This window comes from Lissotriton vulgaris, chromosome 11 (genome assembly GCF_964263255.1).
Source record: "Lissotriton vulgaris chromosome 11, aLisVul1.2, whole genome shotgun sequence".
Classification (NCBI taxonomy): domain Eukaryota; kingdom Metazoa; phylum Chordata; class Amphibia; order Caudata; family Salamandridae; genus Lissotriton; species Lissotriton vulgaris.
Window position 1 is genome coordinate 754,113,358 of NC_141699.1, and position 22,923 is coordinate 754,136,280.

Genomic DNA, 22,923 nt, shown 5'->3' on the forward strand with positions numbered 1-22,923 from the left:
GTATATATCAACAAAGAGAGAGGTAGGGAGAGGTAAGCCACACTCTAATTCCCCGGTTATATCTTTTTAAACAAAGAAAGAGTGTCATGAGGTTTTACAAGACCACACGAAGGAGCAAAAAGAATTGAAAAAACGGCCTCACGTAGGTCGGTTAGGAAAGCCCACACTCACCACCTAGTGATGACATGCTTCATCATTGGGCCCCACTAAAGAGGCCGAGTGCCTCTTTAGTGTGCTTTAACGCCAGATCTACTGCAGAGCAGGATTTTTTGAGTTTAGGCGTGCAGTGAAAATAAACTAAATAGGTAGTGAGGAGATTAAAAATGTCTTTAGTGTATCAAAAAATGATTTATTATATGATCACTTAGGACATATTTAAAAAAAAATTATGTGTAGGAAAGTAGTCCACAGTTAATTGCGTGGTTATTTCCTAATCATCAGTCAACATGTTTCTGCCTTTGAAACGGTGTAAATTTACCAGGCATTCATCAGGACTCTATAAGTGTACTAAACCCTGACGGTATGGACACGCTAAGGCCCACCCTTACCTAGGGACGTGCAAGTGAAAAAGAAAGTGAAAAAAGTGCGAAAAAAAAGGAAGAGAAATTGTCTTCCTAGAAACTCCTGGTTTAGGAGGCTTCCTGCATTAAGGTTTCTGCCCTTTGATGGTGTGATAGGTGTACACCATGGGTCACGGGAGGGGGGTGGTAGCGTAATTGGCACACCGCCCTCGACGCTAGGCACCCTCAGTATACATGCGATACCCTCTAACCGGACCCCGACGATTATGCAGGTATGGCACTGAAGCACCACTCTGGTGCCAACCACCCTTCCCAAGCAGTTGGTAGTGTCCATTCCTGATTTCCTGATCGGATTATATACTTTGCTGCTTCCTGGCCATCTTGGATAATTTGCACCAGGTTAGGTCTATAGTCCTCTAGGACAGCTGGCAAGATCTTGCTATCCCTGTCCTGCAATGCCTGTGAATAGCGTCCAAGGAGACAGCTGGCATTGACTGATCTTAAGACTAGGCTGGTGAAGGAAAACATATCCCAAAAGCCTCCATACGTTTCGACTCCCTATCTGGAGGTGTGTTAGGGAATGAATTTTGGTTAAGTCTGCTTGTGGACACTTGGACCACTAATCTTTCAGGTGTAAGATGTTGCGTCTGGAATATCAGGCTTCTGGAACGGTTCTATGACTACTTGCCTATTTACCGGCAGGCAGGAACCGATTGTCCCAGGTATCCATTAATGTGTCCCTTTGTGCTTCATTGATTGGTAAAAGTGGTTCGAAAGAAGTCTTCCCAGGCTGCAGATCTTCTGCAAGTACGTTTGTTTTAGCTTCCACAGAAGGTAATTGAAGGCTCAGTACTAACGCCGCATGTTGAATGACCACTGCAAAAGAGACTGATTCCTCTTTGGAGAATGAAACCCGGTATCTGTGGAAGTATCTAGCCCATTGGCCTCCTGAAGGTCTGTATAAAAGTTGTCATCTTGAAACTGATGTTCCTCCATGTGATTCTGATTCTCCTCAGGACCATGATGATTATGGCCTGAATGTGAGACACCGAGATTCTGAGAAGATTGTCTTTTTGATGGTAATTTAGGAGTCCTGCCCAACACTGAGAGATTGTGCCTCCTTTTGAGGCAAAGTTTGGAGAGGATACAACTTCAGCTGATGTAGTATCGGATTAGGTTCTGAATCCAATAGCATAATGGGTTCCTCCTCTGGTTTAGATGGCGTTGGGGCTAGTTGTCAACACTGGGGAACAGGTGTGGACAGTGGTGCCAGAGATGGAGCTCAGGCATGCCTCTGCCACGGAATCCGCCTTACGCTTCTTCGGGGTTAAGAGGCACATTCAGCACAGGGATGGATCAGCTGGTGGTAACCCGACTGGAGGCTCTCTTGTATCCTAGGGCCCAAATCGCAGCAAAGAAAACCAACAGGATGTCAAAGATGTGCAACATGGCCTCCTTGAAGGTGTTGATCTATGGCAGTGTCCCTGATGACCCCAGGAACTTGTGTGGATTTCAGAATGAGTTGGGAGGTTGGTTCCTTAGTTGACGTTTGAGACTGAGTGGCATCTGGGCGCCTGTGCAACTTCTCAGAATTGAGTGGGGTGACGCAGGAGGGTCTTACTTATACTACTTGTGCTTCTTTTTGAACTTGGATTTCGCTGAAGATTTAGAGTGGGAAGGCTATCATTTGAGAGAACAGCCTCGACAGTGAGAGACGGTCCGTGTCCTCAGATTTGATCGGGCAGCATTTCCTTGCTTTGACGATGTTCTGTGACATAGAGTTTAGCTTTGTGTTTCCGGATTGTCTACGGACTAATCCTGAAACCTTACCCACAAGACGTGGAGCCGTGTGAGGATCCGAAACGCCAGATCTACCTCGAGAGGGTCAGTCACAGACATTTGCTTAAGAAAATCCCTACAAGGTTTAAACCCTGTTGTTTTAGGGAGTGACATGTGCCTTGCACATTGTTAAAAATTTGACAAATACTTTTTTTCTTCAAGAGAAAAGAGTGAGGGATTGAACTCTAGATCCGTACTAGAAGGCATGGAAAGAAAGGAGCTGACATCAGGGCTTGGAGTAATGATTATATGTAGTTCCAGCGTCACTTCCAGGGCGGGACAGAGTCAGTGCAGCACAACACCACCTACTGGAGTGCGAGGAAATTGCTAGAAAAATCAAATCTCCTGATTCAATCTGGCACCTGATGTTATTCTTATGGCAAGGAATCTACGGTTCGAAATATCCACCAGACATGAAGAATACGAAAGCGCTAAATGGGATGTTGGTACTAGTACGAGTCATTTAAAGTAATGTGCTTTTTTTCATTGTATTATTCAGTGTTTGGAGAACCTTATTGCACACTCATATTTAAGTCATATTTCTAGAACATGATAACATAGGTCAAAGCTGGTTGAATTGCCCTGAAATGTGAACGCTAGGAGGGAGACTGAGGACCTGGTTTGTCCAGCGTACGTCTAGGAGGGCTGGGGCCATGCCACACTTTCATGATACCGAATAACTGTAGGAATAAGTAATATTTAGGTACATGGCTTAATAGTATGCCAGAATATTTTCCATAAATACCTTAATAACCAGGCTTGGATCCGGCCCTTCTCAACCTACTTGGAAAGACCTGCCCTAGTCCATCCCGGCCAGGCCACTGAGTGGATATAAACTCCTCGCCATTCAAACACTTCCTGCTGAAAGTGGTGGAATATGCTTTGAGGTTGTTGACCTGCATGCTGTTTATACAGAGTGCTGTTCGTTTTCTTTTAAAATTATTGTTCTTGTTTCGGTTGACTCCAAATACCATTAAAATAATTGGGGAATCGTCCAGGAATGCATGATGCTTTTTCAGCGGTGTCAAACCTGTTTGGTAAGAACAGCAAATGTAAACGGTGGACAACGCACATTCTCTAAATAATAATGAGTTCCTCCTTTTTAAGTTGTTTTTCTCAGCCATGTTGAATTAACGATTATACCCTATACGTAAAAAATAGTTTTGGTTGTTACGATTGTTGAAATTAAGTAGTAATTTTTACATTAGTTGAAACCATGTCATCTTCTCTTTGTAGCATAAACACTTTCGTAGGGTTGCAGCGTACTCCTCACAGCGAGTCGACCTCTAGTACGCCCGAGGCATTTTCCTTTATAATAGGTTTTGCTTGACATCAAAACAGGCGTTAACAGGGTTAAGGAGAAGATGCAATATATAAACGACCAGTGGCAAAGTCACTTGGTCTGGCTTTGTCAATCTGGTTATTTATTTGCAAATAAATGCAAAGCGAAGAAATAAAGCATTTACAGCCAATAACTCTGGCGTTGGATAACGACATTTTGGCTTTGTCCATTCTTATTTTGCTTGTGAATGGTTTTCCCATGAAGGCATCGTGCGGATGTGCACATTGTGCAAGAGCAAAATATTGTCGCTCAAAGTCTGGTAAGTCAGTGTATAAAGCGGGATCCCCTATGCTGTGGTGTCTTAAAGTAAAATATTGTAATAGCTCTTACTACCCCTGACGAGTCTTCTTAGCCCTTTTTCGGCTAGTAGGACGCTACTCGGGTACCCATAAAGGATTAGTGGGAATTAGTATAGCGAAAATATGAACGTAATTTGAGTGGTGGATATGTTGGGCAGATATTTGAATTTCGAAGGATAGTGGAGGGATAGAAGAGTGAAAAAGGTTTGCATTTATATAGCGCTTGCTACCTCTGATGGGGGGGAGGGAGCGGATGAAGTGCTTTTTTGAGCCCGGAACACTCTACTCTGGAATCCATACAGTGTTAGTGGTGGATTAGTATAGTAAAATATGAAAGTAATTTGAGTGGTGGAGGTGTTAGTCAGTTATTTGGATTGAGAAGGATAGCGAAAGGGTAGAAGAGGTAAAAAGGTATGCATTTATATAGCGCTTGCTACCCCTGATGCGGGTTGAAGTGCTTTTTCGGCGAGTAGCACACTACTCCGGAACCCATAAAGGATTAGTGGTGAATTAGTATAGTGAAATATGAAATTAATTTGAGTAGTGTACATGTTAGTCTGTTATTTGGATTGAAAATGATAGTGGATGGATATCTGGGAAGTATTTAGATTTTTTTCTTCTGAGCTCATAGCAGTAGGAGGAGGCTTGGGGTGAGTAAAAGGGATGTGAAGGGGGATGTGTAAAAGGGAGAAGAGTCAGAGGGGGGTTTAGAGAGGTTTGTTTTGGGGATTGGACTGGTAAAAAGGGGTATGAGATGATGCAAGGAGGGGTTGAGTAGTGAAGAGTCTTGAAAGGGTTATATTGGGATCATAGTAGTGGTATGGGGTTTGGGATGAATGAGAGAGTGGAGGTAATGGATATATTGATCGAGGTATAGGGTGGAAAATAGGCTAGTGCATTGGAAATAGTAGTAGAAAGAGGTTTGAGATGAGTCAAAGTTAAGCTAGAGGATATATTGAGAGCGGTATAGGGTGAAAAATAGGGTAGTGCATTGGATATGCTGAATTAGAAGAAAAGTAATAAATAAGTAAAAGTAATATATAGATCAAAAAGTAATAAAGTTATAGATCCATAAGTACATGGAAGGTATATAGATGCATAAAGGAAGGTAGTATATGTAGATTAAAGATGCAGTAAAAAAAACTCTGGCTTTCAAGTGTTGTACTTTAAATTAGTTGTATTCATTTTTATATTTATTAATATATATATTTGTAGATCAATAGTGAAGCAATTTTAGATAAATAGTTCTGATAACAAGATTTACTTATTTATGCTGTCACTTATATACATGTTAAAAATATAGAATAATGTAACTATAACTAAGATGTTCATTTGTTAAACAGAACTAATGAATATCTATATATAATAATTTTTTTAACATAAGTATTCTACATGTTTTTAAAAAGCAATATACATATATACGTACATATCTATAGTACAAATAAATGCTTATATACTGAAATATATGCTGTATATTTCTATCTGTTTGCGTATGGTGGTTATGTGGGGAAGAGCAAATTCTTGAGTAGTTTTCTGAAGATCTGTGGATCTTATGTTAGGCAGTAAAGAGTTCCATAGTTTTGCTGCTTGAACAGAGAATGATATGCCACCGTTTGTTTTTTTCTTGTATCTTGAGATTTTGAGGTGAGCTGCCACTGTAGAGCTGAGGTTCCTTTGTTGAATGTTTTGCGATTTTATTCTTGATGAAGAGCGATCCTGTGCCATGTATCCTTTTGTGGGTGATACAAAGCAGCTTGAACGTGGATCTTCTGGCAATCAGTAACCAATGCAGGGCTTTCAAGGCAGGCTATTGGCGTATTCAAGCTTGGTGTGATAATAAAAGTATGGAGTCTTTAATTAAATAAAGATCCAATTTATTCGTAAGTACAAAACTCCACCCGTTCACGGAGCGTCTGACCAGCGGCAAGCCAACGGTGACAATGGCCAACCGCGGAACAGACATCCATGCGCGAGTGACTGATATTCAATTAACGACATATTTATACACGCGCAACAGCACGAACATACATCGCGCAAAACATCGCGCGGTGTATGACACAATCATTACATTTCATCACCTTCCCCCTTACAACAATGAACAACCTGAAAATAAAATAAAATAAGATAAACATTCAAAATCGAATAAATTCATTATATCTCTCCGGTGCTCTAATGGGTCTGCCAAATGAAGAAAAAGTTTGATTATCAGTAACATTTTGTGAATTAACAACATTCCTGGTACATTGTTGATTACTAGATTGAATAGGAAAAGGATCAGAATGGGCAGATTCTTTTAAGACATTAGGCACATTCAACCAAAAACTCCAGTCCAAGTTATCTGGACTATTTTTCCTAAGTCTACCTCCAATGATCTCAGCCTGCTGGTCTGTCACTTTTACTAACTGGCACTTATTCCACCAACCCTTTTGTCCTAGAAATTCAGCTCCATTGCTAACTTCCAAAACAGGTGCAAAGAATTTCAAACAACCTTTTGACAACTCTCCCTGGATTCTTAATCAACACCCAATCACCCGCCAGGATATCCACAACTTTTCCATCCGACCCGCCATCAAAATGTAACTTCATTCGAATTTGTTTGTCCTGCACTGACTTCCTAACTGAATCTAAATCAGATACTTTCCTAATAGTATTTGACTCAACCAAGAAGGAAACAAAAGGAAACGATTCTCTCTCCCTCTTAAAAGAGAAAAAGGAGATACTCCCGTAACACAATGAGGGGACGTATTATAATGCCGGACCTTTTGTTTGACAAACTCCTCCGCCTTGTAATTACATGACACTGCAGTCTGAATACCTTCTTTAATTACTTTATTCCCCCTCTCAACTAGACCATTGGAAGCTGGAGAATATAATGCCACCTTCAACTGCTTGATATCCAACTCCTTTAAAAATTTACACATTTTTTCTGAAACAAAATGCGGCCCATTGTCTGTGACAATTGACTTAGGGGACCCTTCCAAATCAAAAATCTTTTTAAGAAAAGCTATAGTTGAATCCGAATCTGGCGATTTTACAAAATCAAAATACATCCACTTCGAAAAATAATCGACCAATAGAATCACATACTTATTCTCCTGCTGTAAGATGGAATACGGCCCTGAAAAGTCAACACCAACTTTTTCCCAAGATGAGTCAGGGAACTCAGTCAGATGCAAAGGAACCTTTAAAGTGCGCCAATGTTTGTCAGACAACAAACATTCAGGACAAGAATCAATCAAATTCCTGACCCGAATATCCATTGAAGGCCACCAATAATGTTGTTTAATACGCATAACCGTTTTCGTCACTCCTAAATGACCTTGGTGTGCCTTATTAATAATTGACTCACGAAGTCTGTAAGGCGGAACAAATTTCTCGCCTCTACGAATTATACCGTTCTCAACTGAAAGTTCCTCCGCGACTTGAGCGAACCTACGTAAATCTCCGCTCAAACCCCTAGGATCTGGCCAACAATGAGTAGCAAAGTCAATGACTTTCAAAAGAACATTGTCCACTGCGGCAGCCTCCTTCCAGTCACTCTCAGAAATAATATCACCCATCTCATTCACAGCATCCACCACAGTAACACACTCCACATCTTCCACCAAGAAGTCTTCTTCATCATCCCTAGTCATAGCCATCCTGAACAAACAATCGGCACGAAAATTCTTTCCCCCAGGATATGTTTAACCGTAAAATTAAACTCTTGTAACTTCGAAACCAATCTCAAAGGTCTCGCTGACAAAGAAGCCGAGTTAGACTTATTAAAAATATAAACTAGAGGCTTGTGGTCAGTAACTAACTCTAATTTCCTTCCCCAAATATACATTTTAAATTTGTGAACCGCCCAAGCGCATGCTAGATTCTCTCTCTCTATTGTGCTGTATCTTTGTTCAAAATCCTTAGGAGCTCTAGAAGCAAACGCGACGGTCTGTTCCTGACCGTTAACTCTCTGAGTGAGGACTGCACCCAGACCAGAAATGCTAGCGTCCACTGTAATAATAGAAACAGCATCCTCCCTAAAAGCGTGTATGGCTTTAGCTGAAATAATCATCTTTTTTACCTCACAAAAAATTCTGTTTAACTCATCAGTCCATACAAAACTGGAGCCCTTCCGCAATAGATGTCTTAAAGGTTCAACCAATTGTGAATAAGATTGCACAAACCTAGTATAGTACTCGGCTAAGCCAAGGAAAGACCGTAAAACGTCCTTATCAGTAGGGGGTTTTGCATCCTCAATAGCCCTGATAACTGAGAATTTGGTGGTAATACCCTGGTCAGAGACAGTATGACCCAAATAATCAATCTTGTTCACAGCAAATTTACATTTATCGCTGCGGGCTGTCATATTTCTGGACATTAAGATTGAGAGCAAATGTCTTAAAATCCTATTATGCTCATCTAAAGATTTAGCAAAAATTTAAATATCATCAAGATATGCTTGCACCCCTGACATCCCCTGAAATAACAAATCCATGAGCTTCTGAAAAAAGGCTACCGGCCGAAGCCAACCCAAAGGGAAGACGTAGAAATTTAAATGCGCCAAAGGGGGTGATAAATGATGTAAGCTCTTGAGACTCCTTTGACAATGAAACTTGATGTCACGCTGACCTCCGATCGATCAGCGAAAACCATCTGGCCTCCCCAATGTTCGCCAGAAGCTCATGGATCCTAGGGAGTGGATGACAGTCTATGATAATATTCTTATTCAGAGAGCACAAATCTGCACACAGCCTAATTTCCCCTGACTTTTTGCGGGCAACCACGATCGGAGCCACCCATTGAGATGAATTAATAGGTGTAATAATGCCCTGATCACATAAATCATTCAACATTTTCTTCAATTCCGATCTAACACTTAACGGAACTTCTCTAACCTTATGTGCAACAGGCTGAGCCCCGGGAATTAATCTGATCTTGTGCTCAAACCCTTTTACACTACCAACCACTTCTTTAAAAACAGGTTTGAACTCAGCAAGAATGTCTTGAACATCCAAAATATTTGTATCAGCACAATCCACAATAGAAACAGGTAAATCGCTGTTAACAGATTTAGGTAATACACCCACTTTAATAGGGTCATCATCCCCAGGAACCAGATATAGCCCCATCCGAGCAAGATCTTTCCACCCTACGATGTTCTTTCCTTTTTCAGCAACATAAATCTTAGTTACTGTTTCCCTCCCAAGACATTGAACCAAACCTGAAAAATAACCAATCATGTTGATATCCTACTCCCCAAATGCCTTGGGGTTAACATCAGATTTAGTCAGCTCAACTCCTCTATTCCATTTTTCATAGAACGTTGAGTCTCTGAGAATTGTGAATGGCGAGCCAGAATCCGCCATAACCTGTAATAGAACGTTATCCATGATTGCAGAACACAAAGGACCCTTGATGGAGTCTACATCCCCATTACAGTCTAAAGTCACAACAATATTCTTAAAAGAATTTGAGCAAGAATCAACATCATACTCAATGAAGTTTACATTTGGAGGTTTCTTGGCAAACCTGCATACTCCTTGAAAATGACCAATTTGTTTGCAAATAGAACAACGTTTCTTAAGTGCTGGACAGTAAGAAGCATTGCCTATGTGGTCTTTTGAACCACATCTATAACAGAACACAATCTTTTTCCTCTGGAAAGGTTTAGGACCAAACTGTGTTTTACTTTTAGTGTTGATTGCACAAGCAGCTCCTTCTTGATCAGAATCCGAATAGTCAACCACATTAACTCCTTGTTTGATTGGCTCCATCACAAGCTTACTAGTCAAGGTAGACGTTCAATACTTAAAGCAAGATCAATAACCTCGCTTAAGGATGGATTTTTACACCCAAAGATCCTTTGTTTAATTTTCCTTGAAGCGCAATTGAACACAAATTGGTCTTTTATGAATTTATCTGGTGAAGGTTCAAAGTTAAATGTGATGGCCAGAACTCTAAGAGCAGAAATGTACTCCTCCACTTTCTCTTCCTCCTTTTGTTTTCTAGAATAAAAATTGTGGCGTTCTAGCATATTAGGTTCATCACAGAACTGTTTTTTAAGTCAAGCGATGGCTTCAAAATAAACATTCCAATGATTATCTCCACTTTCATCTTGAGAAACAGGAGGAGCTATAGGGGTAATGCTTTTACAAATTCTCTGAGCAGCCTGACCAAGACATCCAAAAAGAATTGCGAACTTGCGTTGAGGAGAATATTCAGAAGCATCAATTGCAATCAAATGATTTTCGAATAAACCAAACCATTCGGTCCATATAATGTCTGGAGTTCCTGGTTTACTCAAAAATGGGGGTGGTTGAGTAATTTGATGCCATTGAGTGTTTGACATACTTCCTAATAATATAATAAAAATATATTTAAAAAAACAAGCATTTGCAATGCAATAGGTCTCGTATTAGGAAAGTTAGAGCTATTGGTATTGTAAATGACACATTTTTTATTTAGGTTTTGTTTTGGAAAATTGCGAAATTAATAGCTTTGTCATTTACAATGCCAATAGGTATAACTCTCGCAAATGTGACACCTATAGCATTTGTAATGCAATATGTGTTGTATTTACGTGACTTACTTGTATTGATATTACAAATAACAATGTTTAAGTGTACTGCTTGTGCTTTTAATCTGTGTCTGTCTGTCCCGTTTGCGAAATAGTTATGAATTTCCTCGAAATTAAAGCGTCCGCCCCCAAGCAGAAAAGAACGTACACTGGTCCTGCTCACTGCAAGGTCACACACTGCTCATTCAATTGGTGGCCTCTTTGCTGAGGCAGTGAGTGGAAACGACATTTAGAATTAATTTGTATTAGCCCAGAAATTACAAGAGCACCGAGTAGTGAGACCACCCAGCCATGCTCACCTGTTGCCAAGTAGGGAAACTCTCCCATTCTGGGCTTATTAACTATCTGCCCGCCAACTGCTTGGTCCTGATAAAGAGGGTGCCTGCCTGTGCCGAGGGAAATAATATTAACAAATGTATGTTCACGCACTGCTTGAGTGTGGAGTAGGATAATTTTTGTGATCATTTTTAAGGAGATAAACGTTCTATGAAAGCACATCGCAGATACTGCCTGTAGCCTCGCAGGTCCCTAGGCCCCGAGGAGTGGAAGGTGATTGGTGGGGACATATCCTGCTAAGATGTGCTTTAAGTAGGCAGCTGTTCTTAAAACGAAATTACTACATACGCAGGACCCAAAAAAATGTTTTACACTCACGACAGAACGCGCACCAAAAGCGGTTTCCAAACTTCTCTGTAGAGCATATCTGTACAGAAACAGACGTCAAGGAATATTATCTCGCACAACAATCATGGATTTAACCTTTATTATATTAAGCAAAATACGTTCGGATGCAAGAGTTTAAAATATTGTCTCAAAATTCAGCGTGAAATATCAAGCAAAATAAAATAAGCAAATAAGGAAATTAAGCCGATGTCCTCGGTACACTGACTCTACACCCACAGGAACTCCCGAGACTATCCGTTATTATTAATTCTTATTTTTGCATAGTTTTATATAGCGCAAACTTGACCCGGGTATCAGAGCGCTTTACATATCACCAATTACGTTACATGAGGACACACATTCATTTTTGTTATGTGATTTGCCCAGAATCACAGGATGATTGTTTAGCGTCGTTACCGAAACTCAAACGCAGATCCCCAGGTCCGAGGTCGAACGCCCTAGCCGTTAGGCCAACTCCTCATATACACTAAACAGCATGATCTATAGGTATTTCAAAAGGTACCTGGAAAAACTGCAAGTTAAGCAAATACTGGCTACATTGGATTCACTTTTATTTGGATCTCAATGTATATATCACACAATATATGTATGGTGTATGCGTGTTTAAATGAACGAAAGAGTGCTATTCCAATCTCACAACTGGCTAAGTGCATGCACTATAAAACAATCTATGCTGAGCACAGGGACAACGCAGGGATTATAGTCAAAATAATAGAAATGAAAAAAATAATGTTTTACATAAAACTCAAAACGAATGTTATCAATAAATGCAAAATATAATCATCAGAATGAGCATATAAGTGAACACAAAGCTATGCGCTTGTAAACTATAATAAACAAATCCCTTTCTAAACACTTATGAACAAGCGTGTATATCGCTGTAGAAATACACCTAAATAAACACCTTTAAACAAACGTGCATCGTTGGAAAATGTTTTTTTTAAATCAGTTAATGAACAAGCGTGCGTATCGCAGAAGAAATACGCTTTTAAAATCAGTTTTAAGAATAAGCGTGCAAATCGCAGAAGAAATACGCTTTTAAAATCAGTTATGAGCAAGCGTGCTTATCGCTGTAACAGTAAGCTTTTAAAACCACTTCTGAACAAGCGTGCGTATCGCTGTAGCAATACGCTTTTTAAATTGCTTTTGAATAACGTAATAACGCTGCCATGAAAGGTAATGATGATTTAAAAATAGTCACCTTTAGATTCGCTGTGGAAACGTCTACAATCACCAACCTTTCAAAATATTATAAGCGTGCACATCGCTGTAGAGACGTGCAGTGATAGAGACACAGCCAATAATCGTCAGCGTTTAATCCAGCTGATTGACACCAACCAATTGGCGAGGATATTTCACAAGAAGCAAACTGCTGTCCAGTCAACAAGCAGTTGAAATGATAATATAATCCAGACACGCCTCTTGAATCCCAGAAAGCCAATAGGAAATTTGTGGCTTACCAATCAGGTCTCATAACGCTTCTCAAAGATGATACAGGACGTACTTCCATAAACGATCGTACCGGAATGACATTCACAGTCAAACGGTGAATTCAAGGATTTCAACTTGATCACGAAGTAAGTCGTTCAAATGAAATTAAATTCCTGCGTGGGTATGGGTGGAGTTGTTCCCCGATCGTCGCCAAATGTGATAATAAAAGTATGGAGTCTTTCATTAAATAAAGATCAAATTTATTTGTAAGTACAAAACTCCACCCGTTCACGGAGCGTCTGACCAGCGGCAAGCCAACGGTGACAATGGCCAACCGCGGAACAGACATCTATGTTGAGTGACTGATATTCAATTAACAACATGTTTATACACGTGCAGCACCATGAACATACATCGCGCGAAACATGGCGCAGTGTATAAACCCAATCATTACATTACACTTGGACAAAACAAGGGAGATTGTAGCCTGGACCTTGTTTGGAAATCCCTGATGGGTGAATATTTGTCGCAGAGTTTTTACAGTAACAAATCTTGATCTTGCTAGTTGTCCACTTGGGAATTCATCAATAGCTTGGAGTCCATGGTCATTCCGAGGTTTCTTACTTCCTTTGATATTTTAGACGGTGTTCCCAGATCATCAGGCCACATGGGTTATAATGTTTCCAGTTGCCACACATGAGTTTTTTCATTTTGGAAGTATTCAATTTGAGATGGCTCCACGTCATCCTTTGATCCACAGCTGAGACAAGTGAAAATTGGCGAGTTTTCAATGTCTTTGGGGAATTGCATTTGAAGGAGTATTTGCGTGTCATCTGCATAGTTATAGCACGTGAGGTGAAATTGATTGATCAGTGCTGGTAATGACTTCATGTAGATGTTGAAAAGCATGGGTGAGATAATAGAGCCTTGAGTGTCCCTGCTTTTGTGAAGTACGGTTTGGATGAAAAAGATGGTGTACGGATAACACTAGTTCTGTAGAAAAGGTAGGACGCTATCCAGTCTAGATCAGTCCCTTCTATGCGACTTTGTGGAGTCTTTGTATCAGTGTGTCATGGACAACCGTGTCAAAGGCAGCCGAGAGGTCCAAGACAAGTAGCACAGCAACCCCGTTGCAGTCAACTGTGTTCTTCAGGTCATCCAAGATGGCAAGGAGGGCAGATTCTGTGTCTCTTCCTCTACTGAATTCTGAATTCTGTTTGGAAGTCTGGCAGTATGGCATTCTTTTCAATGAATTGTGACATCTGGGCGAAAGCTGCTCTTTCTATCAGTTTGCCCAGCAAATGTCCAGTTGTAATCAGTCTGTAGTTGTCAGGGTTCAACTTGTTCAAGTTTGTTTTCTTCAGGAATGGGCATATGTATGACTTTTTGAGTTCTTCTGGAAATATTCCGGTAGTTAAGGAGTTGTTGACGATTCATCTTACTGCAGTGGCAGCAGAGGTTGTTAAAAGAATTGTCTTGAAGGTTTGCGGTGGACATGGGTCAGGATCAGAAAGGCTGCCGGCAGGCATGCTTGCTTTGGCCAATTCCATAAATTTATTGTGTGAAATGTTTTGAAAGGAACTTACGAGGCTGCGTTAGATATTCTTGAATTGTAGCTTTGTAAAAGTGTTAGTGCTTATGCTTAGTCTCCATTTTAAGTAAGAGTCCAACGTGTCTGCTTTGTCCGTGCAATGATTTGGCATGGCAGTTTGTCTGTGAACTCTTGTATAACGGGATGATCTGTTTCTAGGCAATTTGGTTTACAAAATTCTTTGCGAATTATAAAGAATTCTTTATTTGCACATTTGACATTTTGAATTCTGCCTGAATAGTCATTTTTCTTCACTTTTGTGATAGCTGAATTGTACAATCTGTTAGTTTTCTGTAGGCGAAGTTTGTCTTGGTTGGCGTTTGTTTTGAGCCAGGCATGTTGCAGCTATCTAATTTGTTGTTTTATCTCTTTTATCTCTGTATTTCTCCAAGGTGCTTATTTTCTTTTGTTCTGTTGTGTGGTTTTTATTGGTATCGGGATATCAAAAGCTTCTTGTAGCTACTCATATGGCTTTTGAACAGAATTGATTGTTTCTAGATCTCTACTGGATATTTGTTGTGTTTCTATGTGTTCCAAATTGAATTTGTTCCACGGCCGATAGGTGGATGCTTGTAAGGTGGTTTTAGGTGCGTCGCTAAGTGTTGTTTTATGTTGAAAGGGAAGGAAATGGTGGTCTGAACATGTGACTGGAGTCATTGTTTGAAAGCTAACTAGTTCTGTATTAACAAAAATGACATCTAGGATGTGTCCAGCGATGTATGTGGGTTTGTGGATGATCTGATGCTGGCTCAGTGCTTCTAGACCAGCGATGATTGTTTTCAGATGGGGCATATTTGGTTTGTCAAACCAAATGTGAGGTCACCCAGAACGCATAGATTGGAGTGTAGTGTTATCCGGTTTGAAACTGTCTAGAAGTGTCTGAGAAAGTTGCCTTGCTAGGTGGAGGTCTGTAAAGGAGCAGGAAGTTACAGGAGGAAGACTATGTAGGATTGCATCTGGTGAAAAGGGCTTTACAATTTTTTATGGAGACGTCGTCCGCTTTAGTGATATGTAATGTTTGCCTGAACACAACAGCTAGGCCATCTCCTTTTTGCCTATTCGATTTTGGGTGATCGTTTGATAGCCTAGAGGAACAACTTCATGCAGGACTGGAGCCACATCATCTCTCAACCATGATTCAGTAATGGATAGTATGTCTGGTTTTGCATCAGTGAGAAGATCTTGGATGTGATGTTTTTTCTTAGAGGGCGAATAAGCATTTACTTGTAGACAGTTTAGAGAATGTGCTTTGGAGATAGTGTGACTTTGTTTTGTAGAGGAGTGAGCAGTATTGTGTGGATTTGCAGCTGGTGTGCTCTTAGTGTTGGTATTGGGAATATGACGCTAGCAATCCTGTAGCTTTTCTATAGTGTGTTCTTCATCCAGTAGGGTAAGAAAGCATTTTGATGGATCTATGTGTGTAGGTGGTGGAGACGGTGTTTGGGAGTGAGTTGGTGTGCTGTTACTTTTGTAGTGTAACCTTGTGCAGTAGACATGGAGAAGCAAAGGTGTGATGAGTGGCACGTTGCTTATTTTGTTTGTGTCTGTTTAGGGCGGAGGGTGTATGAGTTAGGGGTGTCTGGGCAGCATGTGGGTCATGTAGTAAGGTTCTAAATTATCCAATGGATGACAGGCAGTTAAAAGAGAGTAGCTGTGATGTTCTATATGTGTTGGGTGTGGTGGATGAGCAAAAGCTTTGTATTGGAGTTTGTAAATTTGTGTAATTTGAAAGGTGGATGTATGTTTGTAGTTTGATGGTAAGTATTATGAGCTGTTGCGATTGAGAGATTTTGTTGTGCTGGTGTGCGTGATATGTTTTGTTTTTGAGGAGTAGTGAAAGGGGATGCTGATGTATTTGTTTTATGAGATGGATTTGTTAGTATAGTATTGTTTGTGAGTGAAAAGTGTAAAGTAAAAGGGGGTGGTGATGTGTTTGTGAGTAGAGTGTATGTTGTGTGTAAGAGGAGATGAAGTAGAATTGTGAGTGTTTGTTCTTCAGCAGACTAGAATTTTAATGAGGCTGACTGAAAACCCCTGAAGTAAGCATGTATAGTATATATTTTTATTAGAAAACAAAAGGTCTTGGTTAACTTGCTTTGGCCTAAACGTGGTAGCTATATGCCTGCAATTTTATTTTTAAATTAGGATTTATTTTTTCCATATAGTTGTAATAGACCAGTATGGGTATTTTCTAGCAAGCAGATGTTCTTAAAACTGGTATCGTTTTAATATACTTGACCAGATATTTATTGGAAAAAAGAAAATATACAGTTGGCATTGAATTACTGTAACCTGAAGACAGAGTTTTAACACACAAGGGTGAAAAAATCCAAGGAAATAAAGAATGGAGAGTAAAATGCTTTTTGCTACGTATCGGCCCACCAGCTCTGGGTACTCAGTTGCATTTCTTCTAAGATGGATGTGCACTTGTGACCCAGCATAATGATGTCACTCGCCAGTCAGAGGAGACCGTGATTGTAGTGTCTGACCCATTGCCCATGTATGCTGTGGTTGGTGATGCAAAATGTGAATGACATTTGAGCAGACAATGGATGCAGAGGTCCTAGCAAAAAACCCTCTGTTTATGTATATGTATGCATTCTTTTTATTTATGACTTTTTAGCATTACAAGAGGCTGGTGAGAAATCTAGGACTGGAGTAAAATGAAGATGGTTATGTACTTGGAATCTCATCATGTGTGTGTCCTGGGATTGTTTGCCACTCATGGAAAGTCGATCACACGAGGATACCATCACTTTGGGTCATTTATTACCATGCCGTACTAACTTGGTAGAGGGCATTTTTTGTGTGGGGTGGGATTGTCATATCCAAGTGTTTTCAATTTCACTGATATCTGTGTCATTTAAAAGCGTATGCTATAAACCTGGCTTTCTAATTGCCATGCTTACCTTTTGACCGAGTTCTAATGACAAACGCCCATGGTTCCCAAGTGTTCATGTTAAATTCTAAGTATTTAACTATAAATAGCATTCTTGTAATTATACCCAAATAAACTAATTAAATGGAAGTTGTATTACACTCTGGTATCATACTTTAAGCACACTTTGTTGGGTTGATATTTGTACTTGATGCAGGTTCAGAATATTGCGGAAGATTCATAGTTGTAGAGGCAGAAATAAAATGTCACTCAAATGTATTACAGAAGTCCATTAAAATTACATAATGCATAACAGAAGCGAACATTATACAATGTTGCGATTTGTTAAGTACTAAAAAAACACGGAATCCGTCACTCCAAACAGCTTTATAATTACAAATGTGAAAAATGCTGGCACCTCATCTAATTCACATTGCCTGCATTGAGAATAATATGGACAGTATAGTATACAGATGGTTCTGGGAGGGTAGGAGTATAAATGTATGGCGGTTTGCATCATTTGAAGCAAAGTGTGTAAATGAACAAAACGATCCCTCGCCTGGTTGTCCCCAGTTTCTGGCCATCGCATGTAAAAATGCAATCTTTCGTGTTAGTGCATGGCCAACTAAGCTTATTTGCAGACAGTGGTAACAAAAGGTGTTCTTAGCCGTGGATGATAAAGTGCATATTTGTCAGTTTATTAGAGTTCAGGGCCATCGGCAATCGTTCCAGTTTTCAGGGCTCTTGCAGCTACTTGGTGTACCTGAAAATTCAGTGTTACTCAACTCTTATACTCTTTGACCATCAGCTGTGGACTTATGATACAAATCTCGAACACCCAGGGCAATAGGTTGATCTTTCATTTAGCCACGGCATGGTGTCTATGTTAGAGTATCGAGATTAGTAGCATATTTTATGATCAGGTTAGCAGTCATCACCAATCCATGAAGCTCTAGCGATGTCGGTCAGAGTGGGTTTGCTACATCTCTTCTGACTATTTTTTACTACTAATCCCTCAACATTGGTTGTCTTAAGTAATGTCGCCCCAGCTAGCACTGGAATGCCTCCGTGTTGCCATGCGCTCTATACATTTTCAAAGTATAGTATAGTACTGTTGTATGTACCATGTAAGCTAGTCTGAATGCATTTGATATATTATGATGCCAACCTTTGGAACCCAAACATATCCAAAAAGATATTTTTGATTAATATTTCTAACTGCAAAATCCTCCCCTTTAGATTATTCCCCACGAGCTGACTGGATCCAGACTTTTTACAGCAGTGCTCCCTATCGCCACTAGGTGGCATTGTGCTGCTCCACGTCGGCCTTGTTCTGCCCTGAACATGATAAAGACGAGACATTTAACTTCTTGGCTGCGGCGGTAATTCCGCCGCGGGGCTGGGGGGAGGGTGGTCCATCAAAAGCCACGGGCGTGCTGTGCTTGTGACGGAGTGGTTCCGTCATGCCCCCGCCCGCTCAATTGAACGCCCGCGCAGGCGCAGAATTCCTGCAGAGTGGGCTGGGCGGCCGCGCCGTGACGGAACCACTCCGTCACCCGCACAGCGCGTCAATGGCTCGTGACAGAGTGGTTCTGTCACGGCACGGAAGAGGTTAAGCGCCACCCCTGCATACCAACGTCTGTGCTTTCGAATACGGATCTGGAGCTCCATTCTCCATTTCCTCAGTTGACGAATTCTTCCAAATTGCTTTTCCAATGTTCAAGGAAACGATCTCCTAATTGATTTTTCAATCTGCAATGGAACAATATCTCCACTGAAGCATACAGGGATCAAACTGTTATATGACTATTGGGAACAGACTTTGGTGACTTACCTGCACATGGTTTCCCTTTCGTGTTCGGGCTCAGGGCACAGCTCCAATTCATGTGAAGAATGAGCGCTCATACACCCAAAGACTATCTTTGACCATGAAGCAAAGCTGTATGTTACTGAACACCGAAAGAAGTCACAGACCTCACATAAGGTCCACTCCAATTCGAGGGCGTAGAACATGTCGACCTTTTTATGGACATACTAGGTGCGGGAGATTCCTAATAAATACCATCAAGCACGGAACCTAATTTTAAAACGCCTCGAATCCAGACCCAATAAATCTCATATCTGGCTATACGAGTATTTTAACATGTTTGCACGTTTTTGAGAACCCTGCATCACTGATCACTACTGCACTAACCAGGGGTACACGTCCGGGCGGAGGATGCATGAGAACTAACCCTATGATGATGCCGTCACGTTCAATAGAGTAAGGCGGAGAACCAAGATATACCTCCACCACCATCCTCTGTACGTGAATGAGGGTTTTTTATATACTATACGAAATATCAAAAACTCTGGTTACGCAGGACAAGTGATCCGTTTCCCTCTTGATTTTTTGGTATCACAACAAGGAAGCTGAATGGATCACAGCTTCTTCTCCCCCCCCCCCCCCCCCCCCCCCCTTGATTATATAGGCTGCGCAGTGGCAGACACTTTGCAAAGTTTAGCAGGCCATCTTTATTGTGTGGTTTACGGTGTCCAGGAATTAAACCAGTAGTTGAAAGTTTTATCCAGGCAATCCTAAATGTGTGTTAGAATTGCAAAATAGCGGAATATTAGTGGAGCAGAATGTGCCAGCACCGTACAAGGAAAGGATCTGAGACATCAGTAATCTGGACTCGGTGTGAGTTAGCGGAAACCGGGCATTGCCGGGTCCATGTGCTAGAGCAGTATCATATTCACCAGTGAAAATGAACTGATATATGTTTATTTTATTTTTTAATGGTTTCGCCATAAACAACGAAACGGCACCAACAGGTACCAAACTTTTGTCCACAATCTGTTCACAACATTCATTGTGGTCGTGAAAGTGGAGGCTGACAAAGCAATCATTAGGCGATAGACAGACATTCTCAAAACACCTTAGAACTATTAGCAAAATTTGTAAATAGCACCATCAACAAACTCCTCAATGTTTGATTTCGAAAGAACAGAGATTAGCCTATCCGCAATCCAACACGTCACAGTAAAGGTTAGCGTTTCACAGTAGTATGAATGAACCATCACAAAGACGAGAAGTCCAGCATACCCAGTGCAAGCCCATTCTACCTTCTCGCCCACACCCTGTCCCAGTCCCCCAAGCCTCAGCCATGTCCGCAGACCTTTCAGCCTCCAAAGTGGAGGCGGAATGTTCCCCCTCAGTGTGCGTAAACCGTAAACTGATCCAATAATCCCACCCACACCTCAGTATTCTCGTGCGCCCTCTCATCACGTCGACACCTTCTCAAACAAATCTCCTCAGCCACTGCCCGTCCAACCACATCCGCCACCTATCGGCCCGAAAATGTACAGCTCTTTGCTGTTCTTTGGTAGAATAAGCCATTTACACACTCATAGTGTGCTATGAAAACCTTCAGTGCAAATCCAGCCATCCTAGCATTCATCGTTTAACATTCGATTTTTTTTTTTTTGCAGAAGGTAGTATTTCATAGATATATAAAAAGATGTATATATCTATATCGAGTTAGCTGGTTATGAATAAATCACTCCGAGCATGAGCCACGTGAGGTGTTTTTTCACCATTCTGAAGGGAGTGCGTGCCGAGCAGTGAGTCTGCGATTCGGGATAATCAATATATATATATATATATATATATATATATATATATATATATATATATATATATATATATATATATATATATATATATATATATATCTATATATATATATATATATAGGAGTAGAGAACAAATCTGCGTTCTCTATTCTGACGGAGCCCGTCCCCTCGAGGCCGGAGCATTGTCTTCTCGCACTGCATTAAAGCACCTGTTGTCTTCTCGCACTGCATTAAAGCACCTGTTGCCCCGAATATTGGTAAAATGTGAGCATTCCTAAATTCAGTAACCGCTTTCTGACATTTTGCACTTAAAGCTTGAGCATTTTTCGTCGGGTGATTCATTTAATTTCTCAATTTTTCCGCTTGTCTTTTTACATTTAAAATTTCTGCAGAAGCGTCTGCGTCTTTTCACTAATTTTCTTCCGAGTGTCTTTCCCTTGCGTCCATTTAACTAACAAGTAAACAACTTTGTACCCGTATATTCCTCGAAGATATTACTTATCAGCACATTTTCTCTGCGTACTCCAAAAAACTCTTTCTTTCTGTTTTTTGTTGGTAGGTTCCGTGTGCCTTTAAGCCCTTAAAAGCGGCAAACGTTTGGCCTCGAGCAACGGCCATTTAGCCCCCGACACATGCGGAGCCTCCGCGGTTCAGAGGCCTCGCATTCCCACCGCATTACTGCCCAGCACGCAGTGGTCGGGCCGACCCCCGGAGAGAGCCGCCGGTGAGGCAGGTTCCTCACAGCTGGCCCCGGCCCCTGCTGCTCCCTAATGAGGCATCCGGAGGGTATGATGTCCCCGAGGCCTGCGCAGGCTGCTGTGGGCTATGCTTAGGAGGAGGGGGAGTCACCAGCCCCATTACTGGAGGATGTCGATCTAAGGGTCCTGTCAATTTAATTCCGCTGACTTGGTAGCTTGTTTGATGCTAGTAAATTCATATGTAAATACCGACAAGTCACTGGCACTCCAGCACGCAGAGCCCCTTCACTCCGGGGTCCCCTACTGATTATTGGCTTACAGAGAGGGGGGGGGTGGCGACCCGCTCGAGTTAGGCCTTTATTTGCTTAGGTTACGTGCGAGGCTTAACCAGTGTTTTTGGTCACAAAGGCACTAAAATCTGTTACATAGCTAAAGGCAACAGCAGCACAGCGAGATCTCCATTGGAATGCTTTTCATGTTTTGGGAAAATATATTTTATTCAAGTTTTTTTGTATTCGGGGAATTGCATAAAACATTGCCCCCTACATCCAGGGTGTATTTCTGGGATAGTGGGGCATCACAATGCTGTCCACGTGGGTTACTTTTGCCTACACTCATTGATAGTCCTGCCCTGGCCTACAGAAAGGTGTTGCAATGCCATGCTGATGTCAGATTGTTCATTAGCAGAAAAATAGGATGCAATCAAGTATTTTGTATGGTTACACATCTCATGAAAGAGAACAGGTGTGCTATGCGGGTAGGCCCACATCTGTAGAAATAAGGATACCACCACCATGGCACAGTTGTGCACCTAACTAAGAACTTTATTATTGCACTAAGCTACAGCAGAAAAACAGGGCAGGGATCTGTGTGAATGTAGGCCGCATTTATAGGATGGGCACTCCCCAGGTGGGAAGGGCCTCAGACCCAACAATGAAAGGGGCCTGCGGCTGTCATTTTTTTGTACATCTCAGGTCATATTTATTACAGTAACACATGATTAGTTCCATTTTTGAAATGACAGATCAGCATATGCATAATACATTTACAGTGCAACATAGACAATAACATTTTTTAAAGTGGAATCATCCATTTTGAGATATTTAGTTGACTCCTGGTTCGCCCTCCAAACGGCTCTTTACCTCTCTGTATAGTCCTGGTGGAAACCAAGGGACCTGCCAAAATTAAGGCAGTCCGCTCCCGGACTGAGAAGCCAGCTCTGGCTCCTACAAGGACCTGATAACTATGCCAGAGGCACCCCAGTCGGGACTCCCTTGATGCCTTTCACAGAGATGGACAATCGGGACGTAACCTGGTTCCCTGGCACAAACTCCTCTCCTCCACCCCCAGGGGTCGTAAGAATGAGTACCCAACAGAAGGGCTAGGAACAACTGAGCTAGGATCACACAATCCACTTTAAGCCAGTAGATTTCCAAAGCCCACATTTGGGATTAAGAAACACATTT

The 22,923-nt window shown here is 41.2% G+C and overlaps 1 protein-coding gene across 1 annotated transcript in view; it reads left to right on the forward strand.

The window, feature by feature from the left end:
• FARSB (phenylalanyl-tRNA synthetase subunit beta) overlaps window positions 1-22,923 on the forward strand; it is a 334,706-nt gene that overhangs the window by 281,244 nt on the left and 30,539 nt on the right. The gene's annotated exons all lie outside the window — the stretch shown is intronic.